We start from the raw sequence: 22,628 nt of genomic DNA, 5'->3' as shown, positions 1-22,628 counted from the left end.
CACAGAGGAGATGCTGTAGATTTTTAAGTGGTTGCTGTTATTATTATTGTTGTTGTTGGAACTTCTATATATCTCAGTGTTGTAGGGAAAAGAAAAAAAGATTAGACTGTTACTGTTTCTGTGTAGAAAGGGAAGACATAAGAAATTCCACTTTGACCTGTACCTTAAAAAATTGCTTTGCTTAAATGCTGTTAATTTGTAACTTTGCCCCAGCCACTTTGCCCCAACCTTGTGCTCACAGAAACATGTCTTGTATGGATTCAAGTTTTAAGGGATCTAGGGCTGTGCAGGACGTGCCTTGTTAACAAAATGTTTACAAGCAGTATGCTTGGTAAAAGTCATCGCCGTTCTCTAGTCTCAATAAACCAGGAGCACAATGCACTGCGAAAAGCCGCAGGGACCTCTGCCTTGGAAAGCCGGGTATTGTCTAAGGTTTCTCCCCATGTGAGAGTCTGAAATACGGCCTCGTGGGAGGAGAAAGACCTGACCGTCCCCCAGCCCGACACCGGTGAAGGGTCTGTGCTGAGGTGAATTAGTAAAAGAGGAAAGCCTCTTACAGTTGAGATAGAGGAAGGCCACTGTCTCCTGCCTGCCCCGGGAATTGAATGTCTCGGTATAAAACCCGATTGTACATTTGCTCAATTATGAGATAGGAGAAAAACTGCCCTATGGCGGGAGGTGAGACATGTTGGCAGCAATGCTGCTCTGTTATTCTTTACTCCACTAAGATTTTTTGGTGGAGAGAAACATAAATCTGGCCTACGTGCACATCCAGGCATAGTACCTCCCCTTGAACTTAATTATAACATAGATTCTTTTGCTCACATGTTTTCTTGCTCACCCTCTCCCTATTATCACCCTGCTCTCCTACCACATTCCTCTTGCTAAGATAATAAAAATAATAATCAATAAAAACTGAGGGAACTCAGAGACTGGTGCCAGTGCTGGTTCTTGGTATGCTGAGTGCCAGTCTCGTGGGCCCACTGTTGTTTCTCTATACTTTGTCTCTGTGCCTTATTTCTTTTCTCAGTCTCTCCTCCCACCTGACGAGATATACCCACAGGTGTGGAGGGGCTGGCCACCCCTTCAGTTGTGATCCTGGATCTCTGCCACCTGGCAACAAGGAACTGACTTGACCCCATAGCCCACCAGACAGAGGCCACTCCAGGTTTTATGACTGGCAGCAGTGAGATGCTCTTTCTGTGTCATGAGGCTATGAGCTGACATGCCCAGGATTCAGGTTAGAGGCCTGAGAGGAGTGGGCCCAAGGACCTGGGGAACCCTTTGCATCCCAGCAGCCCTCTTTACCTCTGCTTCTGCCTGCCTTCCTTTGGGGGATCACAAGAGCCAACTACTTCCCACATGCACTTCTTTTTTTTTTTGATACACAATCTCGCTCTGTTGCCCAGGCTGGAGGGCAGTGGCATGATCTCAGCTCACTGCAACTCTGCCTCCCAGGTTCAAGCGATTCTCATGCCTCAGCCGCTGGAGTAGCTGGGATTACAGGTGTGCACCACCATGCCTGGCAAATATTTGTATTTTTAGTAGAAATGGGGTTTCACCATGTTGGCCAAGCTGATCTCGAAGTCCCAACCTCTGGTGATCCTCCTGTCTCAGCCTCCCAAAGTGCTGGGATTACAGGCATGAGCCACCATACCAGGCCGGCTTGTGATCTTCTGATAAGATAACAGACTAACTGCAGTGAAAGACTGGTGACAAGCTACCTCTTTGGCCTGAATGTTGCTGGGTTGCCATGTGTTGAGAACAGATACTCCTTATTTTACTTAGTATTTCCACTAAGAAAATGAAAAGAGTATACCCAGCACAGTGGCTCATGCCTGTAATCCCAGCACTTTGGGAGGCCGAGGTGGGTGGATCACATAAGGCCAGGAGTTCGAGACCCATGGCAGAACTCCCATCTCTATTAAAAATACAAAAATTAGCTGGGCAAGGTGGTATGCACCTGTAATCCCAGCTACTCTAGAGGCTGAGGCAGGAGAATTGCTTGAACCCTGGAGGTAGATGTTGCAGTGAGCCGAGATCACACCACTGCACCCCAGCCTAGGTGACAGGGCAAGACTCCATCTCAAAAACAAAAAAAGAAAATAAAAGTATAATCCCAGATTTTCCAGGTCAATTTAGACTTTATCTGAGACAGCTTCCTCATTTTACAGATGAGAAAATTCAACCCCAAGATCATACAGCTAATTAAAAATTGAAACTTCTGGCTAATTTGTGCTACAGAAGAGCTATTGTGATGTCACAGTCTTAATGACAATTAATAGTCAACATCTGTTGAGTGCTTACTCCATGAATCAATCATTTGATCCTGCCCCAACCCCATGGTGTTTGTACTATTCTATCCCCACTGGTTTTTTTTTTGTTTTTTTTTTGTTTGTTTGTTTGTTTGTTTTGAGACGGAGTCTCACTCTGTTGCCCAGGCTGGAGTGCAGTGGCACAATCTCAACTCACTGCAACCTCCACCTCCCAGGTTCATGTCATTCTCCTGCCTCAGTCTCCCAAGTAGCTGGGACTACAGGCGCCCGCCATCATGCGTGGCTAATTTTTTATATTTTTAGTAGAGACGGGATTTCACCGTGTTAGCCAGGATGGTCTCGATCTCCTGACCTGGTGATCCGCCCGCCTCAGCCTCCCAAAGTGCTGGGATTACAGGCGTGAGCCACTGCACCCAGCCTATCTCCGTTGTACTTTTAAGTGAAGGGGTGCTAAGAGGCGAAGTAACCAGCCTAAGGACACAAAGACTTTCAGGATCCCAGGTGCATTCCAAGAAATTTCTAAAGCCCAGATTTAACCATTAGATTATCAGCATAGATTCTTAACTGAGGAAGGGAAATTTTATCCCTAAATTGCTTTCAGGCCCGACTGGTCCCCACCCAATTTTACAGGAACACAAGTGTGACTGGAATCTTGTCCCTGCTATTTTATGCCACCACCCAGCCTCACCCTGTCACTGCTCACCTCTCCATAAGAGAAGGATTTTTTAAATCTAACTTCATGTGTTTTTCTTAAATTCATCTGAACGATGATTAGAAGAAAAAAAAAAAACTACGCCACCGTCCTGGCCAACATGGCGAAATCCAGTCTCTACTAAAAATACAAAAATTAGCCGGGCATCATGGCGCTTGCCTGTAAGCAGGAGGCTGAGGCAGGAGAATTGCTTGAATCCGGGAGGTGGAGGTTGCAGTGAGCTGAGATCACATCACTGTGTTCCTGCCTGGGTGACATAGAGAGACTCTTTCTCAAAAATGGACAAACAGAAAAACCACTACTGTTGCCGGGCGCGGTGGCTCACCCTTGTAATCCCAGCACTTTGGGAGGCCGAGGCGGGCAGATCACCTGAGATCGGGAGTTCGAGACCAGCCTGACCAACATGGAGAAACCCTGTCTCTACTACAATACAAAATTAGCCCAGTGTGGTGGCGCATGCCTGTAATCCAAGCTACTCGGGAGGCTGAGGCAGAAGAATCGCTTGAACCCGGGAGGCAGAAGTTGTGGTGAGCCAAGATCGCGGCATTGCACTCCAGCCTGGGCAACAAGAGTGAAACTCCGTCTCAAAAAACAAAACAAAACAACAACAAAAAAAACCCCACTACTATTCTTGAAGCAGAACCTCAGAACTTCTCAGAGTTAGCCCATGGAGGACGATGTTTGCAATGTCCCTCTCTTTCATCTGGTCAAAGTTGGATGCCCAGACTTTTCACTCTTCTGCAGCACTGGAAATGACAGACACTCATCAATTGTATATTGTGAATGGTTACTAATTGACGGCTTTTCCTGGGGTCTTCCTGTCCCAAGAAAAGAGTCCTGGCTGCACTTGGGCTATTATTGGTTGAAACAATGAAAGTGCTCACAATAACAATGAGGAAAAAGTTACTGAGCCTGGAAAGAATGTAATCTGCAAATAATCCCCAGGTCTCTTTGGAGCAAACCAAGGCAATCAAGATTTTAAAATCACTTTCCTTCTTCTGTCCTCAAAGGTAACAAAACATAATGAATCACCATGACTTAGTTGCAGGACTGGCATTGAAATGGCCATGTCCATAGCCCTCACCGCAAGAAACAGCAGAGGAAGTGGACCCACTTATGATAAAGAGTCCTTCATTTCAAATCTTTCCCGTTCTCAGGCGTAACCTACACTTAGAATTCTGAAAGACAACATGCTCATTAAAGAACAAGACAGCTATAGGCAGATTTCAATCTTATAATAATATTTTTTTTTTGCCAGAAAGGAGCACCCCACCTCATGAATCATCCAACCACTATTCTTTGTTTGGCTTTTTCTCAGCTCGTTTCCTTGGTTCTATCAATCACCAATTTTTTTTTTCTGCTTGAGGAAAAACCTTGCTTTGAGTTAATCCCCTGTCTCTGATGCCAAAACCCGCCAGCAATACAACCCACAAGAGGTAGGGTGTGTCTCCATCATGAGTATTGCAAAGGAGTGGTGGTTAACATGTCCCATGACATCTGGGGCTGTAACCTGGGGACAGAGGACCTGGACACCCTTGACCTTCGCCCTAGCATGAGTGGGCAGTCACACAGCTCCCTTGCCATGGGATAGTCTGCCAATTCACTTATTTCTAGTTGAAGCTGAGAAGGCAATTAAGGAAGGGATGTTAAGATAAAAGGGGAGAGGGCCGGGTGCAGTGGCTCACGCCTGTAATCCCAGCACTTTGGAAGGCCGAGGCAGGTGGATCACCTGAGGCCAGGAGTTCGAGACCAGCCTGGCCAACATGGAGAAACCTCATCTCTACTAAAAATACAAAAAAAAAAAAAAAAAATAGCTGAGCATGATGGCATGTGCCTGTAGCCCCAGCTACTCAGGAGGCTGAGGCAGAAGACTCGCTTAAACCCAGGAAACAGAGGTTGCAGTGAGCCAAGATCACACCACTGCACCCCAGCCTGGGCAGCTGAGCGAGACTCTGTCTCAAAATAATAATAATAATAATAATAAAGATTACAGGGGAGCGATCACCCTAGACAAACCAGCTAAATTTTTGTAACCTATTTCTATGTTCTAGTGGGCTGTTCAGACAGATCTTAATGGTTATTTGTTAAACATTATTATTTCTATCACTGTGTGCAATGCTAGTCTTTAGCATCCCTCATTAAACAGCATTGTGCCTGTTGATTATGGCTTGCTAATTCTTTTGTTAGGTGAGGGTTGCGGCTCTCAAGCTCAGAATCATTTCCAGGTTCTCCTCTTCATTCTTTTCTCTCCGTCCTCACCATCATCACCATTGCTTCATGTCAGTCCCTGCCCATTACTCTGTCCTCAGTGGTTTTACTAAAATTTCTCAATGTTCTTGAACATGGGTCAGCCATTTTTATATTTTCTGAAACTCTGAAAACTCTGAGCAAGGAAAAAAGCATTTGAAACACCTCTCAGAGATACAGGTGACCCTCACAAACATTCTGTCCACGGCACTGAATTCTAAGTAGGTGACAAAAGTTTGACTTTAAGGAGTATAGCAATTCTAGGCTGAATTTCAAAAAGATAAGTAAATCATCTTCTTGTAAATGGTCACTGTCATTGACAAATGTACCAGGCTGAAAGGCAGTAGAGGGAAAAGGAAAGCATGTGAACTCCAGAATCAGACCTGCCTGGGTTCAAATCTCACTTCTTTTACTAGCTAAAGGTCCATGGCCAAATTACCTAAGGTCCCTCCATCGGCAAAATGGAAGTGAGCAAGGTAGCCCACCTCACAGGATTGTTGTGATGATTAACAATATTTTTATAATTAATTTAATAGTAAGAAATCAATGAAAACGTCATATAAAAGTGTCTGGCACATAGTAAGCCCACAGGAAGTGTTGGCTATTTGTATTTCCAGAGGATTCTAAGATGCCAGGAGGATATGAATAGTTTGGCTAAAAAAAGTCAGTTTTGTTCATGAGCTTTTCCCAGAAGATGAGTTCATCCTTACCCCCTAACATGTTTATATTTGGTGCCAACAAATCCTGGACATCTAGAGTTTGTGTTAAAAATTCTATCCTTATTCACAACAAATTTTAATTTTCAAAGTTTAGCCTAACATTATATCTAGTTTATAAAATTATATCTACACTCTAGGTTTCATTGGATGTGCTAAGACTCTTCCAGGTCAGTACTTCCAGGAATTTCCCTTTGTTCTCCTGTGCCCCAGGCTTGGGAATGGGCTCTATTGGTCAAAAAGTAAAATCATGATTTCCACTTTTACCCACAGACATATGCCAAGTTTAAGATTTTCGCTGGGTACTGAAACACACACACATACACGTACACACACACACACACACACAGAGTCTTAAATTTGTATAATACTGGCCAATTCATAGAACCTTTTCAAATATACTCTCCTTCAATCCTTGGAATAACACTTTAGAATAAGAAGAGGAGGGACCAGGTACAGTGGCTTATGCCTGTAATCCCAGCACTTTTCGGAAGCCGAGGCAGGTGGATCACTTGAGGTCAGGAGTTCAAGACTAGCCTGGCCAACATATGGTGAAACCCCATCTCTACTAAAAATACAAAAAATATTTGGGCGTGGTGGCAGGCATCTATAATCCCAGCTACTTAGGAGGCTGGGGCATGCGAATCACTTGAACTGGGAGGCAGAGGCTGCAGTGAGTGGAGATCGCGCCACCACACTCCAGTCTCTCCAGCCTGGGCGACAGAGCAAGATTCTGTCTCAAAATATAAATAAAAAAAATAAGCAGAGCAGGTATTCTTACCTTATTTCCGTGTATATGGAACCCAACACTAAGATAAATTAAGTGACTTAATCATTCACCCACTGTTCACCAATGATGCTACGAATTTTCACACTCTGAGGCTGGGCCTGTAGTCACTCTTCTGCCTACCATGCCTCTCCTCTTCTTCAGAGGTCAGCTCAAATGTCACATTCTCTGTGAAATGCCTTCCCACTTCAGCCCGTGAACTACTCTTGCTGCATAGACCTCCCACAGTCTAGACTCCTACTATAACACAGCTAGTCAAGGGTATCCTGGACTTTAAGAGAGAAACACCGAGGTTTGAATGTCTAGTCCTCCCTTTACTAACGGATGACCTTAGGTAAGTTCCAACACCACCCAGGCGCTGTGCTTTCTTGAGTAAAATGAGGATATTTCTGACATTTATTGAGCATCAAAATGTGTCAGGCACTTTACAAATTACCTCATTTATTCCTCTCCAGAGCCCTAGAAAGAGGTATTATGCTCGGTTTTATAGATTTCTCAGGCATGGACAAGTTTTGACCTCAGGCTATCTGACGCTAACAGATGGGAACTTCTTTCTAGTAGATTATCCTCTGCCTAAACTGGAATGATTCTTTTGTGATCTCTGCCGCCCTGAGTTTAAATGCCCTGAGAGGCTTACATGAGGTAAGTATGGGAACAGCTTTGTGGCTCGTGTTTTGGGTCGATCTCCTTCTTTCTCTGCCCCATCACACAGTCTTGTTGATTGTCATCCACTAGAGTGGCCTAACAAAGCACAGACTCAGAGGAGTCTTTGATAGGCATCATAGGTGTGCACTGCAGATATGCGATATTTGAGTCAACGTGTGACATACCCGGTTAAATGCTGGCCCTTTATCTTTTTTTTTTTTTTTTTTTGAGACAGAGTCTCGCTCTGTCGCCCAGGCTGGAGTGTGGTGGCGCGATCTCCGCTTACTGCAAACTCCGCCTCCCGGGTTCACGCCATTCTCCTGCCTCAGCCTCCTGAGTAGCTGGGACTACAGGCGCCCGCCACTGCGCCCGGCTAATTTTTTGTATTTTTAGTAGAGATGGGGTTTCACTGTGGTCTCGATCTCCTGACCTTGTGATCCGCCCACCTCGGCCTCCCAAAGTGCTGGGATTACAGGTGTGAGCCACTGCGCCCGGCGGCCCTTTTTCTTTTTAAACACATACAGACACAAGAGTACACAACTACACGCATACTGAAAAATGCACAAAACATAAGGATGCAGCTTAAAGAATTACTGTAAAGTGGAAATCCATCTCTGTAACTACCTCTCGGGTCAAGAAATAACTCATCACCAGCACCCAGAAGCCACCTCACGCCCCTTCCCAATCACAGCCTCTATCCTCTCTTCTATCAAGGGTAACCACTACCTTGAATTTTATGGAAATCACAGCTTTACTTTTCTTTATAGTTTACCACTTAATAGGCATCCCTAAACTCTTGGCATTATTGAACTTTTGTATCAATGGAGTCATACAACATGTGCTCTTCTATGTCAGGCTTTTTCACCCAACATTAGGTTTGCGAGAGCCACCCATATTCTGTGTGATGGTAGCTTGGTTTTTTCATTGCTGTATAGTATTCCGTTGGACAAATACACCACAATTTATTTATCTGTTCTACTGTTGCTAGGTATAGAGATTGTTCTAACCTGGGGTTGTTATGAATAACAGTGTTCTGAAGACCTCTGGTATAATGAATCTAGTGGTCTTTCTCACTATTCTAGAGGTGTTTTCTAACACTCTACTGTCCAGAAGCAATGCTTCCCCTACACACACACTACTCCACCCCTACCACCTTGTCTGCCATCCAGCTTGGAAATGTTAAAACATTACAGTACAAGCTGGGAACCACAAGCTATTGAAGAAATTGGAGATCAAAGATTTTCTGGGGACCTTCCTTCCTTTCTGCCTCAGAGTTGACTTCTGATAACAATAGCAATAACAACAACAACAACAAAAAGAATACTTAAAAGTGTAATGAGAATTCTTATTCATTTACTGTAGGTCCGGTGGGTGGGAAATGGGGGAGAAGGTGCTGAACTTACTGATATTGCTGGTAAAACTGGGCCCAGGCTCTTAAAAGCCTCAAGCAGGGCCGGGCGTGGTGGCTCAAGCCTGTAATCCCAGTACTTTGGGAGGCCGAGACAGGTGGATCACGAGGTCAAGGGATTGAGACCATCCTGGCTAACATGGTGAAACCCCGTCTCTACTAAAAAATACAAAAAACTGTCAGGGCGAGGTGGCGGGCGCCTGTAGTCCCAGCTACTTGAGAGGCTGAGGCAGGAGAATGGTGTGAACCTGGGAGGCGGAGCTTGCAGTGAACCTGGGAGGCGGAGCTTGCAGTGAGCTGAGATCGCACCTCGGCACTCCAGCCTGGGCCACAGAGCGAGACTCTGTCTAAAAAAATAAAAAAGCCTCAAGCAGGGAAAGGGGTCCCACTTCTGCACAGGGGAGGTGACTAGAGAAGTGGCTGGCAGCACCCCCTGCTGTCTGCGCTTCTGCTCCTATGCAGGACTTGATCTCAAGCCAGTTTTCAGATAATTTGGAGAGAAGGACGGTGAGGCCTGCAGCAAAGTGGCTTAAGCTAACCACAGGCCCTCAAGCTGGCTGGGCTAGCCAGGCTATCAGCTTGCTTCATTGACCTGGCTCAGAGAAAGTGGAGCTGGGTGAGCTGAAGGTAGGGGCTCCTTTCCTGCTTACGCCAAAAGGTGCCTAAGTGAACTTTGCCCCAGTGGAGAAGGTGTATCTGACCTAATGGGCTTCTCACTAGGGAGCTAAACATGGAGGGTGTGAGTAGATCAAGACTTCCCTACAGGGTCCAAGCCAGCTCATGAGTCTCCCCCTCAACCCAGGGTTTCCCAGCTCATCTGACACAGAAACCATCCCAGAAACCAGCTGCTACAGTTTATCTTGAATTTCCATTGTTTCAATATGCTGGACTTAAATTTTTTCAAAAATAGACTGTTGGCAGGAACACAACTGGTACCGTGTTTCAGGAGGGCACTTTGGTAACAAGAATCGGAAGCCTGGAAAATGTCCTTTCCCTTTAACCCAGCAATTCCACTTCTAAGAAGCCATCCTAAGGAAATAATCAGACAATAGACACAAGAATATGCACCACAGTATTGTTTATAATATGGAAAACCTGGAAACAACCCAGACAGCCACAATAAGGAACCAGTTAAGTAAATCTCTGTACTTCCTTATAGGAATGTTATTAAAGAATGTTTAATAGCATGGAATGATGTTTACAATTTAAAAAAATTACAAAATGATATTTAATGATACGATTCCAAAGGAGCAAAGAGCCTGAAAGAATATATATCTTCATGGAAATATCTCTACAGATTAATATGTAGTTATAGGATTGGTATATACTATATGTAATTTTTTTTTTTTTTTTTTTTTTTTTTTGAGGCAGAGTCTTGCTCTTTCACCAGGCTGGAGTGCAGTGGCGCCATCTCAACTCACTGCAACTTCCGCCTTCCAGGTACGTGCGATTTTAATGCCTCAGCCTCCCAAGTAGCTGGGACTACAGGCGCATGCCACCACGCCTGGCTAATTTTTGTGTTTTTAGTAGAGACAGCGTTTCACCATGTTGGCCAGGCTAGTCTTGAACTCCTGACCTCAAGTGATCCACCCGCCTCAGGCTCCCAAAGCGCCGGGATTATAGGCGTGAGTCACCGCACTCAACCTATATATGATATTTTCAAAACTCTCTTTATTTTATTATATTTTATTTTATGTTTTGAGACGGAGTCTCGGTCTGTCACCCAGGCTGGAGTGCAGAGGCACAATCCTGGCTTACTGCAAACTCTGCACCCTGGATTCAAACAATTCTCCTGCCTCAGCCTCCCGAGTAGCTGGGACTACAGGCACCTGCCACCATGTCCAGCTAATTTTTGTGGGGTTTTTTTGAGACGGAGTTTCGCTCTTGTTGCCCAGGCTGGAGTGCAATGGCATGATCTTGGCTCACCACCACTTCTGCCTCTCAGGTTCAAGCAATTCTCCTGCCTTAGCCTCCTGAGTAGATGGGATTACAGACATGGGCCACCACGCCTGGCTAATTTTGTATTTTTATTAGAGACCAAGTTTATCCATGCTGGTCAGGCTGGTCTCACACTCCCGACCTCAGGTGATCTGCCTGCCTGTCTTCCAAAGTGCTGGAATTGCAGGTGTGATAAAACTTTATTTTTTTTTGCAAGAGTGTTACATGCTCACTGAAAACATTCGAGGTAAAAGCATCACTCTGTCTTGATCAATGACTTTTCCATGGACATAACCACTATCCATCACTAACTTTGGTGTATTTCCTTCCAGGCTTGTTTACATTTGCAAGTGCTTTACAATTTATAAAACAAACATCACTTAATTTTCACAATAACCCCTATGGCATAGTATTTTTCTTTTCCTGACTCTTTTTTTTTTTTTTTTTTTGAGACAGAGTCTTGCTCTTTCACCCAGCCTGGAGTGCAGTGGCATGATCTCAGCTCACTGCAATCTCCGCTTCCCAGGTTCAAGTGATTCTAATGCCTCAGCCTCCCAAGTAGCTAGAACTACAGGTGCACACCACCAAGCCCAGCTAATTTTTGTATTTTTAGTAGAGACAAGGTTTTGCCATATTGTCCAGGCTGGTCTCAAACTCCTGACCTCGTGATCCGCCCACCTTGGCCTCCCAAAATGCTGGGATTACAGGCGTGAGCCAACGCGCCCAGCTATTTTCCTGACTCTTACAGCTGAAGAAACAGGCTCAAAATGGTTAAATCTGAAACACTATCACTATTTTCTGGAATGCAAAATGGATCATCAGCATAAAGGGTCGTGTCCTTGACTGACGCCCTAGAACACTTTCTACGGTCAGTTCTCGGTCCCACGGGAGATTAGATTTGGAAGAAATTGTCAAGATGATGGTTTTCAACTCCCTCACAGTGCAAGAGTTCCCTTTGCTCCATGCCCAGAGGTGGCCCTGCAGCTGCTTCTTGCACATGCCCAGCGACAGGGTACTTGCTTCAGTTCATGGAGCTGAAATCTGCCCATCTACAACTTGAATTCCCTCACCCCAGTTTCTCTTCTGTGTCCAAGTCCTGTGGGTGGATCTTGGCAAACCCAGCAGGGTATGTGCCATAACGATGAAGGAAAAAGGAGTTAGGCCAGAGGTTGGATCAAGGATCAGGTTTTTTAAAAAAAGGATCAGGGTTGAAAACCAGCTTCCAGGCCTCAAACAGCAAATGAATCAGGTGGACCAGGCATGGTGGCTCATGCCTGTAATCCCAGCACTTTAGGAGGCCAAGGCAGATCATGAGGTCAGGAGGAACCAGCCTGGCCAACATGGTGAAAACCCGTCTCTACCAAAAATACAAAAATTAGCCGGGCATGGTGGCATACGCCTGTATTCCCAGCTACTAGGGAGGCTGAGGCAGGAGAATCACTTGAATCCAGGAGGCAGAGGCTGCAGTGAGCCAAGATCGTGCCACTGCACTCCAGCCTGGGAGACATAGTGAGACTCCATCTAAAAAAAAAAAAAAAAAAAAAGAGCCTGGTGTGGTTGCTCACGCCTGTAATCTCAGCACTTTGGGAGGCCGAGGCAGGTGGATCACGTGGTCAGGAGTTCAAGACCAGCCTGGCCAATATGGTGAAACCCCATCGCTACTAAAAATACAAAAATTAGCTGGGTGTGGTGGCACATGCCTATAGTCCCAGCTGCTCAGGAGGCGGAGGCAGGAGAATCCCTTGAACCTGGGAGGTGGAGGTTTCAGTGACCTGAGATTGTGCCACTATACTCCAGCCTGGACAACAGAGTGAGACTGTCTCAAAAAAAAAGAAAATGAGTCTGGTGAACTAGAGGTTGAAGAAATTACACACACACACACACTCACACACAAACACAGCAGTCTACAACTGGCCTGTGTGTTAGGGCAAGGATACTGGTGTTGGACTCCATCCAACATGTAGCCCTGCATAGACAGTCTAGGTACTTGCTTGAATGGGACATGGGGAAGCCTTCAGGGGTACTGGAAATGCTCTACATCTTGATCTGGGTGGCAGTAACACAGGGATTTACATATGCAAAAGTTCACCAAACAACATATTTTAGATTGGGGTTCCACACTGAATTTACAGTAAATACATATTTTAAAAGTCTAAAAAAAATAAAAATGATTCAGAAAAAAGAGGCACAATTGCTGGCATGTGTGAGGGGTGAGAGGGGACGGGCTACAGTGCAGAGGTTGCTTGGGTGGTTGCAGGAGCACATGGAGTATCTTTTTTTTTTTTTTTTTTTGAGACAGTATTGCTCTGTCACCCAGGCTGGAGTGCAGTGGTGCAATCTCGGCTCACTTCTACCTCTGCCTCCCAGGTTCAAGTGATTGTCCTGCCTCAGCCTCCAGAGTAGCTGGGATTACAGTCATGTGCCAAAATGCCCTGCTAATTTTTGTATTTTTAGTAGAGACAGGGTTTCACCATGTTGGCCAAGCTGGCCTTGAACTTCTGACCTCAAGTGATCCGCCCGCCTCGGCCTCCCAAAGTGCTGGGATTACAGATGTGAGCCACCGCGCCCAGCCTTGAGTGGCTCTTTTGATTGCTGATATCTTGTTGGAAACAGGCAGCTCAGGTAGAAGCTGATAAGGAGAAGCGGGAGGGGGAGGAGGAGGGAAGGGTTAAAGAGAAGAGAAACTGGGAAACAGCATTCTAGAATGGAAATGGAGGAGGATTTCCAGCAGTACTAAAGAAAGGCCAGATGGTGATTTCTTTTCCATCCAGTTAACCTTTCTTGACTAAGGTGCTTTGAATCTTTTCCTTGCTAATTTGATTTGAATTAGCCATGAATTCTTATATAAAAGGAATTCAACATGTTTGCTTGTTAAAGTGAGGCAAGTAGCGTGGTTCTGGGTATCCACATTCAGCTGAGTACAGGTAGAAATTCTCCACTGCAGCTGTGGTTTTGCTAGGAGACACAGTCAAAGGAGGCAGGGCCAAGGAATTGAGGATGTATGAAGGGAGTAGAAAGCGGATGATGAGGGCCGATGAGCAAGGAGGAGAGTGGGGCCAACACATTACTACAATTGCAGTATTAGAAGAAAGGAGCTGAAAATATGGCAGGTGAGGAGAGAAGGAGGATTGAATAGAGGTTATGGAGGAGGCAGAGCTATTGGTAATAACAATATCTGACCATGGAGGGTGGTAGTCAAGGTTGTTTACTGGTACAAGCTAATTGTTGTAACAAACAATCCCTCATTCTTAGTGGCTCAGCACATAAAGGTTTATTTCTTATTCAAATCACAACCCCATGCTTGTTGGTGGGGTGGGGGTCTGCTCCCTACTGTCATTCAGGGTTCTGGGCTCTTTCCATGGAGGCTTGGACTGCATTGTTTAATACCGTAGCCACCAGCTACATGTGGTTACTAAACATTGGAAATGTGACTTGTGCAACTAAGAAACTGAATTTTTCATTTAAAAAATTTAAATTTTGGCCAGGCACGGTGGCTCACACCTGTAATCCCAGCACTTTGGGAGGCTGAGGCGGGTGGGTCACGAGGTCAGGAGTTTAAGACCAGCCTGACCAACATGGTGAAACATCATCTCTACTAAAAATACAAAAAAATTAGCCAGGCATGGTGGCATGCACCTGTAATCCCAGCTACTCAGGAGGCTGAGGCAGGAGAATCGCTTGAACCTGGGAGGCAGAGGTTGCAGTGAGCTGAGATCACGCCATTGTACTCCAGCCTGGGCGACAGAGCGAGACTCCATCTCAAAAAAAAAAAAAAAAAAAATTAATTTTAATTTAAAATTTTAAAAGTATGTTTGGAACAATTTGGATATGTGCGACTACTTTATAAAGTTAAATACAGATTGGCTGTTCTGCCTATGGAGTAGCTACTCTTTCATTTCTTTACTTTATTAAACTTGCTCTCACTTTACTATAAAAAAATTAAATACAGGTCAACTTTTTGTTGTGATTTTTTTAAAGAGATGGGGTCTCACTCTGTGACCTGGGCTGGAGTACAGTGGCACAATTACAGCTCACTGCAGCCTCCAACTCCTGGGCTCATGTGATCCTCCCACCTCAGCCTCCCGAGTAGTTAAGAGTACAGGCTCACATCACCATCCCCAGCTAATTTTTTAAATTTATTTTTGTGGAGATGGGGTCTCACTATGCTGCTCAGGCTGGTCCTGAACTCTTGGCCTTAAGCAATCCTCCTTGGCCTGCCAAAGAGCTGGGATTACAGGTGTGAGCCACCATAACCAGCCCAGATCAAGTATTTTTGATGTAAACTTAACATTTGAATTGATAGGTGCTGTAAGTGTAAATTACACACTAGATTTCAAAGACTTAATATGAAAACAAGATATAAAATACCTCACCTAATTTTTATATTGATAACACATTGAAATGATACTTTTAATATACTGGATGAAATAAAATGTACTATTAAAATTAATTTTACTTTTTTTTTTTTTTTTAAGACAGAATCTCATTCTGTTGCCCATCCTGGAGTGCAGTGGTGCAATCTCAGCTCACTGCAGCCTCCGCCTCCCAGGTTCAAGCTTTTCTCACGTCTCTGCTTTCTGAGTAGCTGGGATTACAGGCATGCACCACCACATCTGGCTAATTTTTGTATTTTTAGTAGAGATGGGGTTTTGCCGTGTTGGTCGGGCTGGTCTCGAACTCCTGACCTCAAGTGATCTGCCCGCCTCTGCCTCCCAAAGTGCTGGGATTACTGGCGTGAGCCACCACGCCCAGCCACACCTGTTTCTTTTTTGCATTTTGAAATATAGCTACTTGAAAATTTAAAATCACATAATGTGGCTTGCCTTCCATTTCTATTGGACAGCGCTGTTCCAGGGCCTTGGAACACTCCATTGCATCCTCTCCATCTGGCTAGCAAATAATGAGAGAGCAAGCAGAGGATTGCAAATCCCTTTGTCCAGAACTCAGTCATGAAGGCATTCCTACAAAGCAGAAGTGCATATGTAGTCTGTCCAGAGAGCAGAGGAAACAGATTTGGTGAGCAATGAGCTGGCCTCTGGCACAGGTCCAGGGAAGAATGACAACACTGTTGGAGGTGAGGTGGTCAAGACACTGGCAGGCAGGGCATTTGGAAAGACTGTTTGTGAAGTCACCAAGAATCTGAAGTGACAGGGAATGGAACTCTTCAAGGAATTCAGAGCAGTGACCCCAGAATATATAGTAAATATTCAGATGACAGCTTCAAAACTGAAAGCTTTTAAGGAGAGAGGAATGGTGCTCTTGAAGCAGCAGTTGGGAGAAATGAGGATACCTCCTTTGCCTCCAGGCCAGTGATCCAAGATGAGTAGGGGAGAGAAAAAAGGCCCCATTTGAAAGGGTGTCTGGGAAAGAAGTGTCCTTATGGAGAATAGGTTTTAGTACATGACCTTAACCAAGTTATTTAACCATTTTGTTTGAGGTTTCCTTGGTTTAAAATAGTGATAAGAATAACACTTATATCACAAGGTTGTTGTATTAAATACTGAAATACAGATGCTCCTCACCTTATGATGGGGTTACATCCCAATACACTCATGGTTAAGTTGAAAATATCATAAATCAAAAATGCACTTAATATACCTAACCTGCCTAATGTCGTAGCTTAGCCTAGCCTACCTTAAACACAATCAACGTTCTTACATTACCCGCAGCTGAGCAACACAGTTAATGGTGTGGCTGACAGCGACTGGCCCAGCATGTCAAAAGAGTATCATACAGCTTTCTACTGAACATATAGCACTTTCACGCCATCTTAAAGGTGGACCATTGTCAGGGACCATCTCTACCTGCAAAATATTTAAGATGTCGAAATGGCTATGTTAAATAATTTTCTAACATTGTACTAAAAGCACGCTGGTTTCTCTTTTTTTTTTTTTTTGTTACTTTTTTGTTTTTTGTTTTGAGACAGAGTCTCACTGTCATCCAGGCTGGAGTGCGGTGGCACGATCTCAGCTCACTGCAACCTCCACCTCCCAGGTTCAAGCAATTCTCCTGCATCAGCCTCCCAAGTAGCTGAGATTACAGGTGCATACCACCACGCCCGCCTAAATTTTTTTTTTTTTTTTTTTTTTGAGACGGAGTCTCGCTCTGTCTCCCAGGCTGGAGTGCAGTGGCACGATCTCGGCTCACTGTAAGCTCCGCCTCCCGTGTTCACGCCATTCTCCTGCCTCAGCCTCCCAAGTAGCTGGGACTACAGGCGCCCACCACCGCGCCCAGATAATTTTTTGTATTTTTAGTAGAGATGGGGTTTCGCCATGTTGGCCAGGATATTCTCCATCTCCTGATCTCGTGATCCACCTGCCTCGGCCTCCCAAAGTGCTGAGATTACAGGCGTGAGCCACCGCGCCGGGCCCTAATTGTTGTATTTTTAGTAGAGAGGGGGTTTCACCATGTTGGCCAGGTTGGTCTTGAACTCCTGACCTCAAATGATCGACCCACCTCAGCCTCCCAAAGTGCTTGGATTACAGGCGTTGAGTCACTGCGCCTGGCTTCTCCTTTGTTTCTCTCTTCTTCCTTCGCATATTAACTTTCCTTTGTGTATGCCTTCAATCTGGCCTTGCTCTCAGATAAATGAAGGCAATTTATTAACTTTGCCCTTGTTCTAGGACATGATGCACTGGCAAAATTCACTGGGTCCATGTAAATTTATGTTGCAGAAGAAAGTGGTCAGCTTGGATGTAATGTGAAACTGATGTAATCTTAGACAATAGTTTGAGAAAGAAGCACACATTTCTTCCTATAAATAGAATACAAATTTCATTTTCAAAAGGAAAAAGCTTTGTGTGTGAAGAAGGAAGTTCTGGAAGGAGGGTGTGGCTACTTTCCAGATTACAGTTAATACAATTGCACAGACTTTTCCTTTTGCCTAATAGAGACTTGTCTATGAATGGCAAATGAGGAATGATCCATTCTTTTACACCATTTCCAGAGCAGTACTCTGAGAATCAACTGCTTCTGTTAATGCTGTCTACGGTAAGATCTACACAGAACCTCCTAGGAACAACAATTAAGTTAGTGCTCTGTATTATGGCTTGCTTTCCAGAGGTGACACTCCACAAATCCCTCTCCAAACCTCACACTAGAAACTCAAGAGCTCACCACACCTTCCTCTGAAATATGACTGTGTCAGGGGCCTGATGCTGGGCAAAGGGTTGGGCTGGGGAAGGAGGCAGGTGATTCTTCTGTTCCCCATGGCTGGATAAAACCAGCACACCCCAGCCTCTCAGAAAGCTTCATCCTGTGCATAATTTGTAAAAATTGCTTAGTTACTTGTTCTTAGAGAGGGGAAATCTGATGCCTTGTGATGGAAATTTGTAGTTTCCATCCACGCCTGGCCTGCCGAGGAACTCTGCTGAGCAGTGGCTGCATCTGCCAGGTCTGCCTGTTAACCTCACCGGCGCTACATGTCCCCGTTTAAAAATTGGAACTGAATCTACAGAGTTCAAGGCATTTTCAGAACATGAAACATTTTTGACGTAATCATTTTTTAAAAGTTTCTGCAGGGCACAGTGACTTGCACCTATAATCCCAGCACTTTGAGAGACTGAGGAGGAGGATCACTTGAGCCCAGGAGTTTGAGAGCAGCCTGGGCAACAGAGTGAGACGCTATCTCTTTAAAAATAAAAATAAAAAATTGTTTTCAAAGTTTCACTTACATGGTGCTTTTTTTTTTTTAAATGGAGTTTCATTCTTGTTGCCCAGACTAGAGTGCAATGGCATGATCTCGGCTCACTGCAACCTCCACCTCCCAGGTTCAACCAATTCTCCTGCCTCAGTAGCTGGGATTACAGTCACCCATCACTATACCCGGCTAATTTTTGTATTTTTAGTAGAGACGTGGTTTCACCATGTTGGCCAGGCTGGTCTCGAACTCTTGACCTCAAGTGATCTGCCCACCTCAGCCTCCCACAGTGTTGGGATTACAGGCGTGAGACACTGCGCCTGATCCACATGGTGCTTTATATCATCTTCATGTAGGTTCTCATCAAACCCCTATAAGGGATGTTTTCTTGTCCTTGTTTTACAGATGAGGGAGTTGAGTCTTGGAGGATGGCGTCTCTCCTAAGGTCACATAGTCACACATAGCCATAGAAAGGCAGCAGAGGCTGGGTCATAAGGACCCTCTGACGTCACGTCCTGTACTCTTGTACAACACCCATCCTCTCTTGTGATTAAAAACGAAACCAAACCAAAATGAAATTAAATACTGCTTCCTCGTCTAGCTAATTTTGTCATGGAATCACTGTAACCAGTGATTTGGAGTAAATGGCACCCAGTTTCTCTACTGGGAGGCAGCCATGGCCACCAGTGGCTCCTGCATTCTTCCAGAGATAATCTGTGTGTAAAATCTTAGACGTGCACATCTAACACAAATGCAAGGAAACTGCCCTGTAGGTGGCTTTTTTTCACTTTATATTTTCTCAATGATTCTTCCGTATTAGTCATCCATAAATTAGAAGAGGGGAGTGGATTTCTGAGCCTGATCCTTACAACTTAAATTCAAAAGCCTGGCCATCATTCCCTCCCGCTTATACTGAAAACATCCACAGTAGTTCTCTATTACTTACAATATCCCATCCAAATGTTTAGCCAGGAATTCAAAGGCATATATAATCTGGCCATAAAACACTGAAGTTTATAGGCCAATAATCCTATATAAAACTCTCTTTCCTCTCCTGCTGGTACTCCCTGTCCCATGGGCTGGGTACTACCCTCCCAACCCCATCTTCATATAATAAACTACCACCCAGTCTTCAAGGCCTCACTCCAACCCCATCTCTTTCAATGTAATGCCCAAGACCTCTACAGCTAAAAGGGCTTCCTTCCTCTTTAGAGTCTCAGTAATGCTGACGGCTCGATAGCTAATATTTATTGTCCCATCATCTTTCTTTTTCATTTTTTTCTTTTTTAGACAAGATCTCACTCTGTCACCCAGGCTGGAGTGCAGTAGCCCAATCTCAGCCCCCTGCAACCTCCACCTCCCGGATGCAAGTGATGCTCCCACCTCAGGCTACCAAGTAGCTGGGACCACAGGCACAAGCCACCACACCCGGCTAATTTTTGAATTTTTTATAGAGATGGGGTTTTACCATGTTGGCCAGGCTGGTCTCAAATTTATTTCTTTTCTTCTTTTCTTTCTTTCTTTCTTTCTTTTTTTTTTTTTTTGAGATAGAGTTTCACTCTTGTTGCCCAGGCTGGAGTGCAATGGTGTGATCTCAGCTCACCACAACCTCCACTTCCCGGGTTCAAGCAATTCTCCTGCCTCGGCTTCCCGAGTAGCTGGGATTACAGGCATGAGTTACCATGCCCAACTAATTTTTGAATTTTTAGTAGAGACAGGGTTTCACCATGTTGGCCAGGCTGGTCTCAAACTCCTGACCTCAGGTTATCCACCTGCCTCGGCCTCCCAGAGTGCTGGGATTACAGGCATGAGCCACTGCGCCCAGCCTTTATTTTTTTTGAGACGGAATCCGCTCTGTTGCCCAGACCAGGGTGCAATGGCGCAATCTCGGCTCACTGCAACCTCTGCCTCCAGGGTTCAAGCGATTCTCCTGCCTCAGCCTCCAGAGTAGGTGGGACTGTAGGCACATGCCACCACGCTTGGCTAATTTTTGTATTTTTGGTAGAGATGGGGTTTCACCGTGTTGGCCAGGCTGGTCTCAAACTCCTGACCTCAAGTGATCAGCTCGCCTCAGCCTCCCAAAGTGCTGGGATTACAGGCATAAACCATCGTTCCTAGCCCTATTGTCCCATCATCTTAACAGTAAATATTTGTTAACTCAGTGACTATTCCCAAATAGATTGTTTATTTTTATTTTTTTAGAGACAATGTCTCCTTGTGTTGCCCAGACTGGTCTCGAACTCCTCTGAGCTTAAGTAATCCTCCTGCCTCAGCCTCCTGAGTAGCTGGAACTACAGCTGTGTGCCACCACAGCCTGGCACCAAATAGATTGTTAATCACTGAAGGAAGGTGTGCAACTGGTTCTTTATCTCACCTACACAGTGTGTTAGCTTGAAGGGGCATGAGCTGGTGAAGCAGTTTGGCTGTTTAGGTGAACCGTGATGATTTTGGGGTGGTTCTTTCTAAGAGCTAACATTGCCCGTGGCCCTATGTTTTTTGGAGTGCTACAAGAAGGGACAAATCAGATTTCTGTTGTACACAGAATCTGATGCACTGTGATGCACTGTGCCCCTCTCAGGCAGACTGTGGCTATGGTCCTGCCTATCTGTCTTGTGTTTTCTCCCCTTTTTATCATTTCGAGTGTCATATCACTTACTGAGTCCAATGACTGGTTTATGTGCTTTTGTTTCCCCATGTGAAGAATTCTACTAGGATTAATAATTTCACTGGGGGACGGGCACAGTGGCTCATGCCTGTAATCCCAGCACTTTGGGAGGCTGAGGCAGGCAGATCACAAGGTCAGGAAATCGAGACCATCCTGGCCAACCTGGTGAAACCCTATTTCTACTAAAAATACAAAAATTAGCTGGGCATGGTGGCACGAGCCTATAATCCCAGCTACTCAGGAGGCTGAGGCAGGAGAATCGCTTGAACCAGGGAGTCGGAGGTTGCAGTGAGCCAAGATCGCGCCCCTGCACTCCAGCTAAAAGAGAAAAAAAAAATCGTTAGGGATATCATAAGAAATACTTTGAACATCAAAAAAGAAAAAATTATTATGGTTGATTGAAACACATCAAATCTCCAAAAATCCAGAAGTCTATAACAGTAAGAGAAAGCCAGGGAAAAAGCTTGTGTGTCACCATTTGAAACAACTGTTCACTTTGAAAGTGGATAACGAGGAAGAAGTAGGCATTTATCCTGCCTTTCCAGTAGCAACTCTACTGCAGAAACCAAAATGACCCCAGATGACAAAGGAAAGCTCTACATACATACATTTATACATTTATAGGTTACATTTACATTTATACCGTTACTTTACACTGAAAGAATCATTTGCAGTACCTAAGGAAATTATCAATTCAGGCAAGGATTATCAGTTGATCTTAAAGCTCCAAGAATGGGAAACTGGTTACTCATGCTGTACCAAAGTTATAGCACTTGGGTCACTCTCTGGTCATAGGAGATAAAAAACATAATTATATGATGGAGGCCTGGTCGCTTCAAAAAATCAGTGTAATAAGAAAAGAGGTTGTTCTAGTTTTAAAACAGTTAAATAATTAATAATAATAATAATAATTAAATAGAATATGTGGTTCTGGGTTAGTTCATGATTTGTACAAACCAGCTATAAATGACATTTGGAAGCCAAATGAAGAAATTTGAGTATGTATTAAGTATTAGATAATATTAAGAAATCGGGCTGGGCATGGTGACTCACGCCTGTAATCCCAGCACTTTGGGAGGCCAAGATGGGGGGATCACAAGGTCAGCAGATTGAGACCATCCTGGCTAACATGGTGAAACCCCATCTCTATTAAAAATACAAAAAATTAGCCGGGTATGGTGGCACAAGCCTGTAGTGTCAGCTACTTGGGAGGCTGAGACAAGAGAATCGCTTGAACCCTGGAGGCAGAGTCTGCAGTAAGCTGAGATCGTGTCACTGCACTCCAGCCTGAACAACAGAGCGAGACTCCATCTCAAAAAAAAAAAAAAAAGAAATCAATGTTAATTTTGTTAGATGTGAAAACGTTATTTTGACTATATAGGAAGACGTTTAATTCTTTAGAAATGCATACTGGAGAATTTAAGACTGTATCAGGAGATTACAAGAGATTTATTTCTCCCTCGCTCCATCACCATCCCAGGTCAGCTGTCACGCTCCTTGTCATCTGCAGGCTGAAGAAACAGCCCTGTGTGGGACACTGCTGGTCTTGTGGTAGAAAGAAAAGAAAGATGATGGAATCACACTGTGATTCAGAT

The sequence above is a fragment of the Papio anubis genome, chromosome 2 (genome assembly GCF_008728515.1).
Source record: "Papio anubis isolate 15944 chromosome 2, Panubis1.0, whole genome shotgun sequence".
NCBI classification, from domain to species: Eukaryota; Metazoa; Chordata; class Mammalia; order Primates; family Cercopithecidae; genus Papio; species Papio anubis.
This window is presented reverse-complemented; position numbering follows the sequence as displayed.